We start from the raw sequence: 15000 nt of genomic DNA, 5'->3' as shown, positions 1-15000 counted from the left end.
GGGGCGACTCTCGGCCTGTGTTTAAGGAGCCGGCCGGGCATCACGCTCCTTCCTTGGATGGACAACATTCGCAGTTGACACTTTGTGTCATTTTATCCGAGCAGACGGGCGCCGCGAGGCGGACCGTCCGGGGCGACTCTCGGCCTGTGTTTTCGGAGCCGGCCGGGCATCACGCTCCCTCCTTGGATGGACAACATTCGTAGTTGACACTTTGTGTCATTTTATCCGAGCAGACGGGCGCCGCGAGGCGACCGTCCGGGGCGACTCTCGGCCTGTGTTTAAGGAGCCGGCCGGGCATCACGCTCCTTCCTTGGATGGACAACATTCGTAGTTGACACTTTGTGTCATTTTATCCGATCGGGCGGGCGCCGCGAGGCGGACCGTCCGGGGCGACTCTCGGCCTGTGTTTAAGGAGCCGGCCGGGCATCACGCTCCTTCCTTGGATGGACAACATTCGCAGTTGACACTTTGTGTCATTTTATCCGAGCAGACGGGCGCCGCGAGGCGGACCGTCCGGGGCGACTCTCGGCCTGTGTTTTCGGAGCCGGCCGGGCATCACGCTCCCTCCTTGGATGGACAACATTCGTAGTTGACACTTTGTGTCATTTTATCCGAGCAGACGGGCGCCGCGAGGCGGACCGTCCGGGGCGACTCTCGGCCTGTGTTTAAGGAGCCGGCCGGGCATCACGCTCCTTCCTTGGATGGACAACATTCGCAGTTGACACTTTGTGTCATTTTGTTCGGCCTGTGTTTAAGGAGGCGGCCGTCCTCCACTCGGTCCGTGTTTAAGGAGCGACACTCGCGCTCCGGTTCGGCCTGTATTTAGGGAGGCGGCCGTCCTCCGCTTGGTCTGTGTTAAGGGCGACACTCTGTCCATGTTTGAGGAGCCTGGCCCTGACGCTCCTCTCCGGCCTGTGTTTAAGGAGGCGGCCGTCCTCCCCTTGGTCCGTGTTAAGGGCGACACTCGGTCCATGTTTGAGGAGCCTGGCCCTGACGCTCCTCTCCGGCCTGTGTTTAAGGAGGCGGCCGTCCTCCCCTTGGTCCGTGTTAAGGGCGACACTCGGTCCATGTTTGAGGAGCCTGGCCCTGACGCTCCTCTCCGGCCTGTGTTTAAGGAGGCGGCCGTCCTCCCCTTGGTCTGTGTTAAGGGCGACACTCGGTCCATGTTTGAGGAGCCTGGCCCTGACGCTCCTCTCCGGCCTGTGTTTAAGGAGGCGGCCGTCCTCCCCTTGGTCCGTGTTAAGGGCGACACTCGGTCCATGTTTGAGGAGCCTGGCCCTGACGCTCCTCTCCGGCCTGTGTTTAAGGAGGCGGCCGTCCTCCCCTTGGTCCGTGTTAAGGGCGACACTCTGTCCATGTTTGAGGAGCCTGGCCCTGACGCTCCTCTCCGGCCTGTGTTTAAGGAGGCGGCCGTCCTCCCCTTGGTCTGTGTTAAGGGCGACACTCGGTCCATGTTTGAGGAGCCTGGCCCTGACGCTCCTCTCCGGCCTGTGTTTAAGGAGGCGGCCGTCCTCCCCTTGGTCTGTGTTAAGGGCGACACTCTGTCCATGTTTGAGGAGCCTGGCCCTGACGCTCCTCTCCGGCCTGTGTTTAAGGAGGCGGCCGTCCTCCCCTTGGTCTGTGTTAAGGGCGACACTCGGTCCATGTTTGAGGAGCCTGGCCCTGACGCTCCTCTCCGGCCTGTGTTTAAGGAGGCGGCCGTCCTCCCCTTGGTCTGTGTTAAGGGCGACACTCGGTCCATGTTTGAGGAGCCTGGCCCTGACGCTCCTCTCCGGCCTGTGTTTAAGGAGGCGGCCGTCCTCCCCTTGGTCTGTGTTAAGGGCGACACTCGGTCCATGTTTGAGGAGCCTGGCCCTGACGCTCCTCTCCGGCCTGTGTTTAAGGAGGCGGCCGTCCTCCACTTCCTTCCATGCACCACCACATTCGCAGTTGACACTTTGCCATTTTTTCAGAGAGGTGACACTTAGTCGTTTTTTCGAAAGTTGACACTTAGTCGTTTTTTCGAAAGTTGACACTTTGCCGTTTTTTCAGAGAGGTGACACTTAGCCGTTTTTTCGAAAGTTGACACTTAGCCGTTTTTTCGAAAGTTGACACTTAGCCGTTTTTTCGAAAGTTGACACTTAGTCACTTTTTCGCCACAGTGACACCTCCAGCGCGTGCCACGGCGCTTTTCAGGTCTTCTATCCGACCTTGTGCTGTCGAGGACGGCGTGTCCGACGCCGTGGGGAGACCAGCACCATCTCCTCCATATTCGTAAACGGGGTGCTTTGGAAAACGGGGGGAAAGTCGATGAGTACACTGACTACTGGGACCATTTCATTGTACTCTGGCGCACCTGAAGACCAAAAAAGGTACTGCACCTTAGCCCGGGTACCTCACCCCCTGGTACCTCGAGGAGAACTTAGAAAAATTTCGACAAATTTTTGGTGAGCTCCAGGGAGAGAGGCTGATTTTTCGCTTTTTGAGGCCGACCGCCGAACCGGCGCGGGGCGGACTCACAAGCCCCGCAGAGCCGTGGGCACTTAGTCGTTTTTTCAGAGAGGCGACACTTAGTCGTTTTTTCAGAGGCGACACTTAGTCGTTTTTTCGAAAGTTGACACTTAGCCGTTTTTTCGAAAGTCGACACTTAGCCGTTTTTTTGGAAAGTTGACACTTAGTCGTTTTTTCGAAAGTTGACACTTAGTCGTTTTTTCGCCACAATTGGCTCTGAGCTCCAGGGGGAGAGCCTGGTTTTGCCTTATTTCAGGCCGGCTGGGGAACCGGCGCGGGTCGGATGCACGAGCCCGGCAGAGCCGTGGGCACTTAGAAAATTTTCGCCGATTAAGCTGGGACCTCCAGGCGGAGACCGGCATTCCTCGTCCTCGGGGTTCGACCCAGGAACCGGCGCTGGGCAGACGCCGTAGCCACGCAGAGCCGTGGGCACTTAGAAAATATTCGCCAAGTTGGCTCTGAGCTCCAGGCGGAGAGGCTGGTTTTGCCTTATATCAGGCCGGCTGGGGAACCGGCGCGGGTCGGATGCACGAGCCCGCAGAGCCGTGGGCACTTTGCCATTTTCTCAGAGTCGACACTTAGTCGTTTTTTCAGAGAGGCGACACTCTGTCGTTTTTTCGAAAGTTGACACTTTGCCGTTTTTTCAGAGAGGCGACACTTAGCCGTTTTTTCGAAAGTTGACACTTAGCCGTTTTTTCGAAAGTCGACACTTAGCCGTTTTTTCAGAGATGTGACACTTTGCCGTTTTTTCGAAAGTCGACACTTAGCCGTTTTTTGAGAGATGTGACACTTAGAAACTTTTTGCCAAGTTGGCTGTGAGCTCCAGGAGGAGACCGTTATTTTTCGTCATTCGAGGCCGACTGCGGAACCGGCGCTGGGCGGACGCCAAAGCTCGGCAGGGCCGTGGGCACTTAGAAACTTTTTGCCAAGTTGGCTGTGAGCTCCAGGAGGAGACCGTTATTTTTCGTCATTCGAGGCCGACTGCGGAACCGGCGCTGGGCGGACGCCAAAGCTCGGCAGGGCCGTGGGCACTTAGAAACTTTTTGCCAAGTTGGCTGTGAGCTCCAGGAGGAGACCGTTATTTTTCGTCATTCGAGGCCGACTGCGGAACCGGCGCTGGGCGGACGCCAAAGCTCGGCAGGGCCGTGGGCACTTAGAAACTTTTTGCCAAGTTGGCTGTGAGCTCCAGGAGGAGACCGTTATTTTTCGTCATTCGAGGCCGACTGCGGAACCGGCGCTGGGCGGACGCCAAAGCTCGGCAGGGCCGTGGGCACTTAGAAACTTTTTGCCAAGTTGGCTGTGAGCTCCAGGAGGAGACCGTTATTTTTCGTCATTCGAGGCCGACTGCGGAACCGGCGCTGGGCGGACGCCAAAGCTCGGCAGGGCCGTGGGCACTTAGAAACTTTTTGCCAAGTTGGCTGTGAGCTCCAGGAGGAGACCGTTATTTTTCGTCATTCGAGGCCGACTGCGGAACCGGCGCTGGGCGGACGCCAAAGCTCGGCAGGGCCGTGGGCACTTAGAAACTTTTTGCCAAGTTGGCTGTGAGCTCCAGGAGGAGACCGTTATTTTTCGTCATTCGAGGCCGACTGCGGAACCGGCGCTGGGCGGACGCCAAAGCTCGGCAGGGCCGTGGGCACTTAGAAACTTTTTGCCAAGTTGGCTGTGAGCTCCAGGAGGAGACCGTTATTTTTCGTCATTCGAGGCCGACTGCGGAACCGGCGCTGGGCGGACGCCAAAGCTCGGCAGGGCCGTGGGCACTTAGAAACTTTTTGCCAAGTTGGCTGTGAGCTCCAGGAGGAGACCGTTATTTTTCGTCATTCGAGGCCGACTGCGGAACCGGCGCTGAGCGGACGCCAAAGCTCGGCAGGGCCGTGGGCACTTAGAAACTTTTTGCCAAGTTGGCTGTGAGCTCCAGGAGGAGACCGTTATTTTTCGTCATTCGAGGCCGACTGCGGAACCGGCGCTGGGCGGACGCCAAAGCTCGGCAGGGCCGTGGGCACTTAGAAACTTTTTGCCAAGTTGGCTGTGAGCTCCAGGAGGAGACCGTTATTTTTCGTCATTCGAGGCCGACTGCGGAACCGGCGCTGAGCGGACGCCAAAGCTCGGCAGGGCCGTGGGCACTTAGAAACTTTTTGCCAAGTTGGCTGTGAGCTCCAGGAGGAGACCGTTATTTTTCGTCATTCGAGGCCGACTGCGGAACCGGCGCTGGGCGGACGCCAAAGCTCGGCAGGGCCGTGGGCACTTAGAAACTTTTTGCCAAGTTGGCTGTGAGCTCCAGGAGGAGACCGTCATTTTTCGTCATTCGAGGCCGACTGCGGCACCGGCGCTGAGCGGACGCCAAAGCTCGGCAGGGCCGTGGGCACTTTGCCACTTTTTCGCCACAATTGGCTGTGAGCTCCAGGAGGAGACCGTTATTTTTCGTCATTCTAGGCCGGTTGCAGAACCGGCGCGGCTCGGATGCACGAGCCCGCAGAGCCGTGGGCACTTAGAAAAATTTCAGAGAGGCGACACTTTGCCATTTTTTCAGAGAGGTGACACTTAGTCGTTTTTTCGAAAGTTGACACTTAGCCGTTTTTTCGAAAGTTGACACTTAGTCGTTTTTTCGAAAGTTGACACTTAGTCGTTTTTTCGCCAAAGTGCCCACCTCCAGCGCGTGCCACGGCGCTTTCCAGGTCTTCTATCCGACCTTGTGCTGTCGAGGACGGCGTGTCCGACGCCGTGGGGAGACCAGCACCATCTCCTCCATACTCGTAAACGAGGTGCTTTGGAAAACGGGGGGAAAGTCGATGAGTACACTGACTACTGGGACCATTTCATTGTACTCTGGCGCACCTGAAGACCAAAAAAGGTACTGCACCTTAGCCCGGGTACCTCACCCCCTGGTACCTCGAGGTGAGCTCCAGGGAGAGAGGCTGATTTTTTGCTTTTTGAGGCCGACCACCGAACCGGCGCGGGGCGGACTCACAAGCCCCGCAGAGCCGTGGGCACTTAGTCGTTTTTTCGAAAGTTGACACTTAGTCGTTTTTTCGCCGATTTTGCTGGGACCTCCAGGCGAGGACCGGCGTTTTTCGTCTTCCGGGTCCGACCCGGGAACCAGCGCCGAGCGGACACATTCGCTCGCTAGTGCCGTTGGCACTTAGAAAATTTTTCGTTTGTCATGAGCTCCGGGCGGAGACCGGCGTTTTTCGTCTTCCGGGTCCGACCCGGGAACCAGCGCCGAGCGGACACATTCGCTCGCAAGTGCCGTTGGCACTTAGAAAATTTTTCGTTTGTCATGAGCTCCGGGCGGAGAGCGGCGTTTTTCGTCTTCCGGGTTCGACCCGGGAACCAGCGCCGAGCGGACACATTCGCTCGCTAGTGCCGTTGGCACTTAGAAAATTTTTCGTTTGTCATGAGCTCCGGGCGGAGACCGGCGTTTTTTGTCTTCCGGGTTCGACCCGGGAACCAGCGCCGAGCGGACACATTCGCTCGCTAGTGCCGTTGGCACTTAGAAAATTTTTCGTTTGTCATGAGCTCCGGGCGGAGAGCGGCGTTTTTCGTCTTCCGGGTTCGACCCGGGAACCAGCGCCGAGCGGACACATTCGCTCGCTAGTGCCGTTGGCACTTAGAAAATTTTTCGTTTGTCATGAGCTCCGGGCGGAGAGCGGCGTTTTTCGTCTTCCGGGTTCGACCCGGGAACCAGCGCCGAGCGGACACATTCGCTCGCTAGTGCCGTTGGCACTTAGAAAATTTTTCGTTTGTCATGAGCTCCGGGCGGAGAGCGGCGTTTTTCGTCTTCCGGGTTCGACCCGGGAACCAGCGCCGAGCGGACACATTCGCTCGCTAGTGCCGTTGGCACTTAGAAAATTTTTCGTTTGTCATGAGCTCCGGGCGGAGAGCGGCGTTTTTCGTCTTCCGGGTTCGACCCGGGAACCAGCGCCGAGCGGACACATTCGCTCGCTAGTGCCGTTGGCACTTAGAAAATTTTTCGTTTGTCATGAGCTCCGGGCGGAGACCGGCATTTTTCGTCATTCGAGGCCGACGGGGGAACCAGCCGGAGCGGACACGTTTGCTCGGAAGAGCCGTTGGCACTTAGAAAAAATTCCGTGTCTCGTGAGCTCCAGGGGGGACAGGCTGGTTTTATTCATCCGTAGCCGACATGGGAACCAGCGCGGAGCGGATTGGTGTTGCGCTGCCATATACCTCATCTCTCTCAAGAGTCCCCCCCTTATACGTGCCGATGGTGTTTTGGAAAACGGGGGGTAACTGGATGAGTACACTGACTAGTGGGACCAAGTACACTAATAGCCCCTGGTACCTAAAATGGAAGTATAGAGGCCGACTTTCGGGCAAGATCACGCCGGGTTAGGCTTCCAGGACCTCGGCTAAGCAATTTTAACGGGTTGCCCGGTTCTTTTTTGAACCAGCCCGGTTCTTTTTTTTTATCCAGCCCGGTTCTTTTTTACACTTCCAGCTGGAGCTCGGGAGCGGCTTTTTGCACAAGATCACGCCGTGTTAGGCTTCCAGGACCTCAGCTAAGCAATTTTAACGGGTCGCCCGGTTCTTTTTTGATCCAGCCCGGTTCTTTTTTTTATCCAGCCTGGTTCTTTTTACACTTCCAGCTGGAGCTCGGGAGCGGCTTTTTGCACAAGAACACGCCGTGTTAGGCTTCCAGGACCTCGGCTAAGCAATTTTAACGGGTCGCCCGGTTCTTTTTTGATCCAGCCCGGTTCTTTTTTTTATCCAGCCTGGTTCTTTTTACACTTCCAGCTGGAGCTCGGGAGCGGCTTTTTGCACAAGAACACGCCGTGTTAGGCTTCCAGGACCTCGGCTAAGCAATTTTAACGGGTCGCCCGGTTCTTTTTTGATCCAGCCCGGTTCTTTTTTTTATCCAGCCTGGTTCTTTTTACACTTCCAGCTGGAGCTCGGGAGCGGCTTTTTGCACAAGATCACGCCGTGTTAGGCTTCCAGGACCTCGGCTAAGCAATTTTAACGGGTCGCCCGGTTCTTTTTTTTTATCCAGCCCGGTTCTTTTTTTATCCAGCCCGGTTCTTTTTACACTTCCAGCTGGAGCTCGGGAGCGGCTTTTTGCACAAGATCACGCCGTGTTAGGCTTCCAGGACCTCGGCTAAGCAATTTTAACGGGTTGCCCGGTTCTTTTTTGAACCAGCCCGGTTCTTTTTTTTATCCAGCCTGGTTCTTTTTACACTTCCAGCTGGAGCTCGGGAGCGGCTTTTTGCACAAGAACACGCCGTGTTAGGCTTCCAGGACCTCGGCTAAGCAATTTTAACGGGTCGCCCGGTTCTTTTTTGATCCAGCCCGGTTCTTTTTTTTATCCAGCCTGGTTCTTTTTACACTTCCAGCTGGAGCTCGGGAGCGGCTTTTTGCACAAGAACACGCCGTGTTAGGCTTCCAGGACCTCGGCTAAGCAATTTTAACGGGTTGCCCGGTTCTTTTTTGAACCAGCCCGGTTCTTTTTTTTATCCAGCCTGGTTCTTTTTACACTTCCAGCTGGAGCTCGGGAGCGGCTTTTTGCACAAGAACACGCCGTGTTAGGCTTCCAGGACCTCGGCTAAGCAATTTTAACGGGTCGCCCGGTTCTTTTTTGATCCAGCCCGGTTCTTTTTTTTATCCAGCCTGGTTCTTTTTACACTTCCAGCTGGAGCTCGGGAGCGGCTTTTTGCACAAGATCACGCCGTGTTAGGCTTCCAGGACCTCGGCTAAGCAATTTTAACGGGTCGCCCGGTTCTTTTTTTTATCCAGCCCGGTTCTTTTTTTATCCAGCCCGGTTCTTTTTACACTTCCAGCTGGAGCTCGGGAGCGGCTTTTTGCACAAGATCACGCCGTGTTAGGCTTCCAGGACCTCGGCTAAGCAATTTTAACGGGTCGCCCGGTTCTTTTTTGATCCAGCCCGGTTCTTTTTTTTATCCAGCCTGGTTCTTTTTACACTTCCAGCTGGAGCTCGGGAGCGGCTTTTTGCACAAGAACACGCCGTGTTAGGCTTCCAGGACCTCGGCTAAGCAATTTTAACGGGTCGCCCGGTTCTTTTTTTTATCCAGCCCGGTTCTTTTTTTATCCAGCCCGGTTCTTTTTACACTTCCAGCTGGAGCTCGGGAGCGGCTTTTTGCACAAGATCACGCCGTGTTAGGCTTCCAGGACCTCGGCTAAGCAATTTTAACGGGTCGCCCGGTTCTTTTTTGATCCAGCCCGGTTCTTTTTTTTATCCAGCCCGGTTCTTTTTACACTTCCAGCTGGAGCTTGGGAGCGGCTTTTTGCACAAGAACACGCCGTGTTAGGCTTCCAGGACCTCGGCTAAGCAATTTTAACGGGTCGCCCGGTTCTTTTTTGATCCAGCCCGGTTCTTTTTTTATCCAGCCCGGTTCTTTTTACACTTCCAGCTGGAGCTCGGGAGCGGCTTTTTGCACAAGATCACGCCGTGTTAGGCTTCCAGGACCTCGGCTAAGCAATTTTAACGGGTCGCCCGGTTCTTTTTTGATCCAGCCCGGTTCTTTTTTTTATCCAGCCCGGTTCTTTTTACACTTCCAGCTGGAGCTCGGGAGCGGTTTTTTGCACAAGAACACGCCGTGTTAGGCTTCCAGGACCTCGGCTAAGCAATTTTAACGGGTCGCCCGGTTCTTTTTTGATCCAGCCCGGTTCTTTTTTTTATCCAGCCCGGTTCTTTTCACACTTCCAGCTGGAGCTCGGCAGCGGCTATTTGCACAAGATCACGCCGGGTTAGGCTTCCAGGACCTCGGCTAAGCACTTCTAACGGGTCGCCCGGTTCTTTTTTTGAACCAGCCCGGTTCTTTTTACACTTCCAGCTGGAGCTCAGCAGCGGCTTTTTGCACAAGATCACGCCGGGTTAGGGTTCCAGGACCTCGGCTAAGCAATTTTAACGGGCCGCCCGGTTCTTTTTTTGATCCAGCCCGGTTCTTTTTACACTTCCAGCTGGAGCTCAGCAGCGGCTTTTTGCACAAGATCACGCCGGGTTAGGCTTCCAGGACCTCGCCTAAGCACTTCTAACGGGCCCTGGTCCACCCCTGCCAGCGCATTTCAAAACTTGGCATTAATTTCGACCTAAGAGACGAAGTCTGATTTTTTTCTACCACTTGGGCGGCCTTTTTGCACCCAGAACACCCGCACCGGCACCATAAATTCGAAGGGTGCCGAGTGCGTCGGCGCAGATTCTGCGACGGAGTGACACTTCCCTCTTGTGGACATTCGGCGGTAGGTGAAATGCGCACTCGGTCTTCTCTTTTCTTTTCCTTCCAGTGAAACTTTGGCAACATTCTGCGAGCTGCTGGCTTCCAGAACCTCGGCCAAGCAGGTGGAGGATTTTTTTCCACTTCCAGCTGGAGGTGAGGAGGGACTTTTTGGGCAAGATCACGCCGACTTAGCAAGCAAGGTGGAAGTGCCAGCATGCTCCGTGGCTGGAAGTGTGGATGTGCCAGCACCCTCCCTGCCTATGGAAGTGTGGAGCTCCAGCACCCTCCCTGCCTATGGAAGTGTGGAGCTCCAGCACCCTCCCTGCCTATGGAAGTGTGGAGCTCCAGCACCCTCCCTGCCTATGGAAGTGTGGAGCTCCAGCACCCTCCCTGCCTATGGAAGTGTGGAGCTCCAGCACCCTCCCTGCCTATGGAAGTGTGGAGCTCCAGCACCCTCCCTGCCTATGGAAGAGCCACCTCCGCGGGCATGCTGCTCAACCACGCCGGCCCAGAGTTCCAGCCGCTCGGCTACACTCTCTCACAAGCCCCGCCTGGAGCTCCCCAGCCCACCCCTGGTACCTCAACTACCGAGGCCAGCCGCTCGACCAGGCCGGCCCAGAGTTCCAGCCGCTCGGCTTCACTCTCTCACAAGCCCCGCCTGGAGCTCCCCAGCCCGCCCCTGGTACCTCAACTACCGAGGCCAGCCGCTCGACCAGGCCGGCCGAGAGTTCCAGCCGCTCGGCTTCACTCTCTCACAAGACCCGCCTGGAGCTCCCCGCCCCACCCCTGGTACCTCAACTACCGAGGCCAGCCGCTCGACCACGCCGGCGCAGAGTTCCAGCCGCTCGGATAAGCTCTGTCACTCACCCGCCGCGCAGCCACCGGTAACGGGGAAATGTCGCCGCCTGGCGGACACGCCGTTGTAAATGAATGGGCTTTCGCACTTAGTGCAATTTTCGCCAACTCTCTGACTGGAGCTATGGAAGTATGGAGCTATGGAGCCACCAGCCACCCAGGCTGGAGCTATGGAGCCATGGAGCTCTGGTGCTATGGAGCTCTGGAGGTATGGAGCTATGGAGCTATGGAGCTATGGAGCTATGGAGCCCTGGAGCTCTGGAGGTATGGAGCTATGGTGCTATGGAGCTCTGAAGCCATGGAGCTCTGGTGCTATGGAGCTCTGGAGCTCTGGAGGTATGGAGCTCTGGAGGTATGGAGCTATGGAGCCCTGGAGCCCTGGAGCTATGGAGCCCTGGAGCTATGGAGCCCTGGAGCCCTGGAGCTATGGAGCCCTGGAGCTATGGAGCTATGGAGCCCTGGAGCTATGGAGCTATGGAGCTCTGGTGCTATGGAGCTATGGAGCTCTGGTGCTATGGAGCTATGGAGCTCTGGTGCTATGGAGCTATGGAGCTCTGGTGCTATGGAGCTATGGAGCTCTGGTGCTATGGAGCTATGGAGCTCTGGTGCTATGGAGCTATGGAGCTCTGGTGCTATGGAGCTATGGAGCTCTGGTGCTATGGAGCTATGGAGCTCTGGTGCTATGGAGCTATGGAGCTATGGAGCTCTGGTGCTATGGAGCTATGGAGCTCTGGTGCTATGGAGCTATGGAGCTCTGGTGCTATGGAGCTATGGAGCTCTGGTGCTATGGAGCTCTGGTGCTATGGAGCTATGGAGCTCTGGTGCTATGGAGCTCTGGAGCTCTGGAGGTATGGAGCTATGGAGCCACCAGCCAGCACCCTCCGTGGCTGGATCAATGGAAGTGTTTTAGGTACCAGGCAGCCAAAGGGCCGAGGCCTCACGCTCGACCACGCCGGCGCAGAGTTCCAGCCGCTCGGATAAGCTCTGTCACTCACCCGCCGCGCAGCCACCGGTAACGGGGAAATGTCGCCGCCTTGTGGACACGCCGTTGTAAATGAATGGGCTTTCGCACTTAGTGCAATTTTAGCCAACTCTCTGACTGGAGCTATGGAAGTATGGAGCTATGGAGCCACCAGCCACCCAGGCTGGAGCTATGGAGCTATGGAGCTCTGGTGCTATGGAGCTATGGAGCTCTGGTGCTATGGAGCTATGGAGCTCTGGTGCTATGGAGCTATGGAGCTCTGGTGCTATGGAGCTATGGAGCTCTGGTGCTATGGAGCTATGGAGCTCTGGTGCTATGGAGCTATGGAGCTCTGGTGCTATGGAGCTATGGAGCTCTGGTGCTATGGAGCTATGGAGCTCTGGTGCTATGGAGCTATGGAGCTCTGGTGCTATGGAGCTATGGAGCTCTGGTGCTATGGAGCTCTGGTGCTATGGAGCTATGGAGCTCTGGTGCTATGGAGCTCTGGAGCTCTGGAGGTATGGAGCTATGGAGCCACCAGCCAGCACCCTCCGTGGCTGGATCAATGGAAGTGTTTTAGGTACCAGGCAGCCAAAGGGCCGAGGCCTCACGCTCGACCACGCCGGCGCAGAGTTCCAGCCGCTCGGATAAGCTCTGTCACTCACCCGCCGCGCAGCCACCGGTAACGGGGAAATGTCGCCGCCTTGTGGACACGCCGTTGTAAATGAATGGGCTTTCGCACTTAGTGCAATTTTCGCCAACTCTCTGACTGGAGCTATGGAAGTATGGAGCTATGGAGCCACCAGCCACCCAGGCTGGAGCTATGGAGCTCTGGAGCTATGGAGCTCTGGTGCTATGGAAGTATGGAGCTCTGGAGCTATGGAAGTATGGCGCTATGGAGCTATGGAGCTCTGGAGGTATGGAGCTATGGAGCCCTGGAGCCCTGGAGCTATGGAGCCCTGGAGCCCTGGAGCTATGGAGCCCTGGAGCTATGGAGCTATGGAGCTATGGAGCCCTGGAGCTATGGAGCCCTGGAGCTATGGAGCTATGGAGCTCTGGTGCTATGGAGCTATGGAGCTCTGGTGCTATGGAGCTATGGAGCTCTGGTGCTATGGAGCTCTGGTGCTATGGAGCTATGGAGCTATGGAGCTCTGGTGCTATGGAGCTATGGAGCTCTGGTGCTATGGAGCTATGGAGCTCTGGTGCTATGGAGCTATGGAGCTCTGGTGCTATGGAGCTATGGAGCTCTGGTGCTATGGAGCTATGGAGCTCTGGAGGTATGGAGCTATGGAGGTATGGAGCCACCAGCCAGCACCCTCCGAGGCTGGATCAATGGAAGTGTTTTAGGTACCAGGCAGCCAAAGGGCCGAGGCCTCACGCTCGACCACGCCGGCGCAGAGTTCCAGCCGCTCGGATAAGCTCTGTCACTCACCCGCCGCGCAGCCACCGGTAACGGGGAAATGTCGCCGCCTTGTGGACACGCCGTTGTAAATGAATGGGCTTTCGCACTTAGTGCAATTTTAGCCAACTCTCTGACTGGAGCTATGGAAGTATGGAGCTATGGAGCCACCAGCCACCCAGGCTGGAGCTATGGAGCTATGGAGCTCTGGTGCTATGGAGCTATGGAGCTCTGGTGCTATGGAGCTATGGAGCTCTGGTGCTATGGAGCTATGGAGCTCTGGTGCTATGGAGCTATGGAGCTCTGGAGGTATGGAGCTATGGAGCCCTGGAGCCCTGGAGCCCTGGAGCTATGGAGCCCTGGAGCCCTGGAGCTATGGAGCCCTGGAGCTATGGAGCTATGGAGCCCTGGAGCTATGGAGCCCTGGAGCTATGGAGCTATGGAGCTCTGGTGCTATGGAGCTATGGAGCTCTGGTGCTATGGAGCTATGGAGCTCTGGTGCTATGGAGCTATGGAGCTCTGGTGCTATGGAGCTATGGAGCTCTGGTGCTATGGAGCTATGGAGCTCTGGTGCTATGGAGCTATGGAGCTATGGAGCCACCAGCCAGCACCCTCCGTGGCTGGATCAATGGAAGTGTTTTAGGTACCAGGCAGCCAAAGGGCCGGGGCCTCACGCTCGACCACGCCGGCGCAGAGTTCCAGCCGCTCGGATAAGCTCTGTCACTCACCCGCCGCGCAGCCACCGGTAACGGGGAAATGTCGCCGCCTGGCGGACACGCCCTTGTAAATGAATGGGCTTTCGCACTTAGTGCAATTTTCGCCAACTCTCTGACTGGAGCTATGGAAGTATGGAGCTATGGAGCCACCAGCCACCCAGGCTGGAGCTATGGAGCTCTGGTGCTATGGAGCTCTGGTGCTATGGAGCTATGGAGCTCTGGTGCTATGGAGCTATGGAGCTCTGGTGCTATGGAGCTATGGAGCTCTGGTGCTATGGAGCTCTGGTGCTATGGAGCTATGGAGCTCTGGTGCTATGGAGCTATGGAGCTCTGGTGCTATGGAGCTATGGAGCTATGGAGCCACCAGCCAGCACCCTCCGTGGCTGGATCAATGGAAGTGTTTTAGGTACCAGGCAGCCAAAGGGCCGGGGCCTCACGCTCGACCACGCCGGCGCAGAGTTCCAGCCGCTCGGATAAGCTCTGTCACTCACCCGCCGCGCAGCCACCGGTAACGGGGAAATGTCGCCGCCTGGCGGACACGCCCTTGTAAATGAATGGGCTTTCGCACTTAGTGCAATTTTCGCCAACTCTCTGACTGGAGCTATGGAAGTATGGAGCTATGGAGCCACCAGCCAGCACCCTCCGCGGCTGGAGCTATGGAAGTATGGAGCTATGGAGCTATGGAGCTATGGAAGTATGGGGCTATGGAAGTCTGGAGCTATGGAGCTCTGGGGCTATGGAAGTATGGAGCTCTGGGGCTATGGAGCTCCGGGGCTATGGAGCTCCGGGGCTATGGAGCTCCGGGGCTATGGAGCTCCGGGGCTATGGAGCTCCGGGGCTATGGAGCTATGGAGCTCCGGGGCTATGGAGCTCCGGGGCTATGGAGCTATGGAGCTCCGGGGCTATGGAGCTCTGGAGCTCTGGAAGTATGGATGATCCAGCACCCTCCGTGGCTGACCGCTGGTGCTCGGGGCCGGTGAACTCGGCACCCGCCTCCGGCGGGTGCCTCGGTGACCGCCGTCGCTTGGGGCCAGTGAACTCGGCACCCGCCTTCGGCGGGTGCCTCGGTGACCGGTTGTCGCTTGGGGCCAGTGAACTCGGCACCCGCCTTCGGCGGGTGCCTCGGTGACCGGTTGTCGCTTGGGGCCGGTGAACTCGGCACCCGCCTTCGGCGGGTGCCTCGGTGACCGGTTGTCGCTTGGGGCCGGTGAACTCGGCACCCGCCTTCGGCGGGTGCCTCGGTGACCGGTTGTCGCTTGGGGCCGGTGAACTCGGCACCCGCCTTCGGCGGGTGCCTCGGTGGCGGTCGGGGTTGGTGCTTGGGGACCGGCTTCGCTTCTGGAAGTCTGGGGGAGGCGGTCTGGTGGTGGTGGCCGACGTTGATGGTGGTGGGGC

This window comes from Syngnathus leptorhynchus, unplaced genomic scaffold, assembly GCF_054491065.1.
Source record: "Syngnathus leptorhynchus isolate UIUO unplaced genomic scaffold, UIUO_Slep HiC_scaffold_199, whole genome shotgun sequence".
In the NCBI taxonomy this organism is placed as follows: Eukaryota; Metazoa; Chordata; class Actinopteri; order Syngnathiformes; family Syngnathidae; genus Syngnathus; species Syngnathus leptorhynchus.
The sequence above is the reverse complement of the archived record's forward strand: the minus strand, read 5'-3'. Positions refer to the sequence as shown.